This window comes from Natrix helvetica, assembly GCF_964273705.1.
Source record: "Natrix helvetica genome assembly, chromosome: 2".
Classification (NCBI taxonomy): Eukaryota; Metazoa; Chordata; class Lepidosauria; order Squamata; family Natricidae; genus Natrix; species Natrix helvetica.
Window position 1 is genome coordinate 135,941,581 of NC_138552.1, and position 4,961 is coordinate 135,946,541.

Consider the following 4,961-nt stretch of genomic DNA (forward strand, 5'->3'; position numbering starts at 1 on the left):
AATGACAACTAACAAAAGGTTGAGGAAGTAAGTTCATTAGACATAATTGCAATAACTTGATATATTAGATAGCAGGTCATTTACTGTCAACATAAACTATTGTTATTTGTTGATCTTTGCTAATCCAGGCCAAGTATCTCAGTTGCAGGTCTTCTAAATCAGTTATTTTCAGTGATTCTGGCAGTAAGGGAGGAAAGGTCCTATTAGAGGAAACTGTGGGTAGACAATATTCATCTGGTTTTTAGTGGCCACACTGCTTGATATCCAAGTTTAGCAAATTAGAATCAGACTGAGTAATAATGAGATCCATAAGGTATATGATCCTCACTAATGTACCACAGCCTTCCCTGAGCAATTTTGCATGAAATCAAACAGCATAGGGAATAATGGCAGAAGGTTTTGGGTTTGTGGGTATTTGTAACAAGTTGCATGTAATATTATGAATTTTATTTAGGCTTGTTCCAAGTAGAATTAATATTCACAACATATTTATCATCAAACATTTTTCTACTTTGAATAACAAAAGTTAAAATTCAACTTGACTACAATCTAGGACAGGGGTCTCCAACCTTGGCAGCTTTACAACTTGTGGACTTCAACTACCAGAATTCAATGCATGCTGGCTGAGGAATTCTGGAAGTTGAAGTCCAAAATTCATAAGGTTGTCAAGGTTGGAGACCCCGATCTAGGATATGTTAGAACAGTGTTTCCCTTACGCTGGATATGAATCTATCATTCAGATTTGCTAATCTTCCATCTGCTCCCCACCATTTCTCATTCCCCCTACTTGTCTCTGGGTGATAAATGAAGGACTGGAATGTGAAGTTATTAGAAAAAGATTAAATGGTTGGTGTTTTATTAATTTTATGAGTTATATTAAGCTAATTTCTATCTTCATTAAATCAGATACTTTTTCATTGTTCTGTTTTCTGCCTCTGCCTATTGTTTTTATGTATTGATAAGCTTTAGTAGGGCTCATATATTAGATTTATATATTTTATATCACTGATTCATGATATGCTAAAGTAATTCTGTAATTACTATAAAGTAATTTAAACAAATAGAATCAGATCATTTAGTTATCTGTGTTTCAGCCATACTTTAAATACATATGGTATATAAGATCCCATATCAAAGATTCAACATATAGCTTTGAACAAAAAAAAAAAACCCGATTCTTGTGCACAAATTGTGAATATGCATTATTTGAAAAAGATTTACAAATGCATATCTATAGACCAGTGATGGTGAACCTTTTCGGCACTGAGTGCCCAAACCAGAACATGTGTGTTGGTGTATGCGCCAGAGTGCCAGGAACACGAAGACCAGATGGCCTATGTGCATGCGTGCACCGGCGAGTTGATCTTTGGGCTTCCGGCGCTCTGACACGGACAAAGACCAACTCATTTCATTTCATTTTCATTTATTCGATTTATAAACCGCCCCCTCTCCCCGAGGGGACTCGGGGCGGTGTACAGACAGGAATAAAATGCACAATAAACAACAGAAGTACAAAAACACAGAAAAACAAATTAAACAAAAAGTCTGTACAATGATCATGAAATTAGCTAATAATTAAAACCAATTAAAATACCCCAAAATTTAAAATTTAAAATACTGGCCAGGAGGGTCGGGGATTAAATTATGATTATGATTGTGATTGGGCCAGGCCAGCTAATTGGAACAGGTGGGTCTTGAGTTTCTTACGGAAGGAGCGGAGATCAGCAATGATTCTAATATCGGGGGGGAGGTCGTTCCAGAGGGTTGGGCCCGTCACAGAGAAGGCCCTACTCCTGGGCACCGCCCGCCGGCATTGCTTAGCGGATGGTACCCGGAGGAGTCCCTCTCTGTGAGAGCGAATTGGTCGCAGGGATGTGTGGGGTAGGATGCGATCCCGCAGATAACTAGGTCCTGAGCCATGGAGCGCTTTAAAGGTGATAATCAACACCTTGAAACTCGCTGGTGCACATGCACATGCCGGAAACCAGAAGAGCAGTTGGCAATGGTGCACGTGCCCACAGAGAGGGCTTTGCGTGCCACCTCTGACACATGTGTGCCATAGGTTCGTCATCACAGCTAAAGACTATAAATTGTTTGTATGCCAAAACATGTCACCAAATTGGTAGATTATCAATAGATGTCAACTATTAACATCTCCAGACTCTGACCAGGTTAGCAGAAGCTTTCTTTTGGTTTTAGAACTGAAGATTATTGATTTTAATTTCACAGAATTATAGAATTGTGCAGCTGGAAAGGATCACAAGAACCATCTAATCCAACTCTCTGCAATGTGCATGAGAACCAAATAAACACTTGAATTTTCCATTACTCTATACTGGAATGACTACAAATATTTCAGAAACATAGAAAACTGATGGCTGAAAAAGACCAAGTGATCCATCAAGTCTGCCCTTTGAGTTTTTTTCATTTTCTTTTTAATTTATATAATAATAAATATTTAATAAGTAATAAATTTATTAAAAATATTTTTTAATTTTTTAAAATTATTTTTATACTTTATTTTATTTGATGCTTTACACTTCCAGATCTCCTTCCCCAGCAAACTGAAGATAGAGTTACAATGCTTTCAGGAGTTAACTAGCAAAGGGATATAGCACTGAATGGGTCAATAAATACCACTTGTTTTCAAGGTGTGAAGGTCAAACTCCTAATCCCAAGGCTAGTTTTGGCCACTTGAATAAAACTGTTGCATTCAAGTGTCATAACAAGACACTATTCTTTTGTTAGCTTTGTTTTGCAATTATTGTAACCAATTATTTTTTATCAACAGCTATCATCATCATTGAATAATTCTATTTTTATTGTAAGCAGAAATCTCTCTCAATAAAGGTATGTATTTTTCTCATGTGGTATGAAGTGACTTATAATTTTAACTGACAATCATGTTTTAGCAAAAGAGCCAACTAAGTCTAAGTTTAGATTTTGTGGTGGATCTTTGAACATAAATGCAACATTTTCTGGCTTTCTGGTGAGCTTCTTTGGCAGAGGGGCAATTATACTAAAGTAGCCTTGACTAAAACAACTATTCTTTGTAGAAATGTTAGCACATTTGTCTTAATGTGAGACACCTCCTTTTTGGGGGGCACTCACACAAATACTTAACATTTTCTGCTTTCAAATCAAATCATCACTCTCTTTCCAAGGGTCTCTTAATTTGAATGTTAACTTGTTTTTCAACTTGTTAATTATTTTGATAGGAGGAACCCAAAGAATATGACTTTTGTGTGCACATTTTCCTTCCATTTTCATTAAATTAAATCCAAATTAATTGAATTAAAAGAAAAGACCTATTTAAACCATCTGACCAGAACATGCTTCTGTAATGTACTGCAGATGAAAAATGGCTTTAGGCTTTTTAGTTAAGCAGTCAGTAAATCAGAGCAAAGCAAGGACCGATATTTTCTGGTTGCACGTGCTTCTACATCACAGAGGGATGGAATGTGATTATTGACATGTCTCACCATTTTCATTTTAAAGTAAAACATGTTTTTTCCCCCACATACTGGTATAAAAACGAATCCAAACAGCCCAAAGGGTTTTATGTTTTCAAAGATGGATATTTATATAACAAGGTGTTTTGAATCTTGCAGGTGTGAAACAAATCTTTCACAACTGGACAAACATGAACATTCTCTTGTTTTTAGTTAAAAGGTCATTTCTTGACTTTTTATGTTGGAGGAAATAAAAAAAAAGGGGCTTGTGTGCTCCATTAAAATTCTCATGCCTTCGTGAATGTACAAGGAGTTCTGTAGATTGACAGCAAATATGCTCAAATCTGGTCTTCACAATCTGGTAAGTGACCCAGGTCTCCTTTAATAGTTATCATGCAGAGATCTGTTACACTCTGTGAACACCTATGGGGTTGAGTGTTGGAAAGAAACATGTGGATTTATTCAGAAAGGAGTGACTAGCCAGCTAGTGTAGAAGATAAAATATTGGTGATAATAAGACAAAATTATGTTCTGTAATTTAGGACCAATGGAGGAGCATTGGTGTGCATTTGCCTTTCCAGTAAACAGTAATAGCTTTTTATGTTTTCATGTACACTTGCAAAGCCACAGATTTACCCATACACACAAAAACACACACAAACACATATAACTTACAACAATTTTCTGTGTTCTGCTAATTAATCAAAGGAAAATATAAATGTAAGCTAAAAAGAAATTATATCAAAGGTTTTCTTGGCGATCAAAAAATTATAGCTACAGATTTTATGAAAATTGGAACGTTGCTTATTTTTTTTTTATTGTTCTAAAAATTATTCTAATATTATTAGAAGTTTGATGGACATGTATGAATTAAGCGTAAACTGGGTGTACTACGGCTGGACAAACATACTATAATTAGCAAGCCAAAGTAGCTATAACCTCATTAATAACTTTCACTATCTCTTGTAATACAACAAACCCATATCTCACTCCATTCTCTATAAACAGATTTTTAAAGCTTAATTCCATCTGAATCAGCAAAAGTCCATTAATGGTCATCAGAAATAACAAAACTATTAGCAACTCTACCTAATAAACCCACTTTTCCTTTACATTTATTAATGTAAATGAAAACAGGAAATTTCTGTCCCCTGATTAGAATATCATCATTCAATCCTAGGTAGAAACCCAATAAACATTACTAGAGATAGCAAGCCATCTATTTTGATGTTGATCAAATTAGTTAATGTTATATTTGTTTTCCTTCCTCCTAACAATCTCTTGTCCCCTTAGATAATGTCCTAGCATCTGCTTCCTTTTTGTGTTTTCCTTATTTTTTCTCACAAATAATTGACAATTTTAAGAAGTCCCTTTAGTAAATACAAATAAAAAGGTTATCCACATAACTTTTCTGCTTTGTATTTAGTTGTTTTTTTTAATAGTTAGAATATTAGGCTATTATATCCTATATTTCATTTTTATGTTTTAAGTCCACATTGAAATCAATTT

The 4,961-nt window shown here is 34.9% G+C and overlaps 1 long non-coding RNA gene across 1 annotated transcript; it reads left to right on the forward strand.

Moving 5' to 3' along the window:
- The first annotated feature begins 2,542 nt into the window (after positions 1–2,542).
- On the forward strand, positions 2,543–3,759 carry LOC309386150. The gene is made up of 3 exons (XR_014174356.1): positions 2,543–2,679; positions 2,792–2,850; positions 3,612–3,759. It is a non-coding gene; the product is annotated as an uncharacterized lncRNA (long non-coding RNA).
- The last annotated feature ends 1,202 nt before the right edge of the window (positions 3,760–4,961 follow it).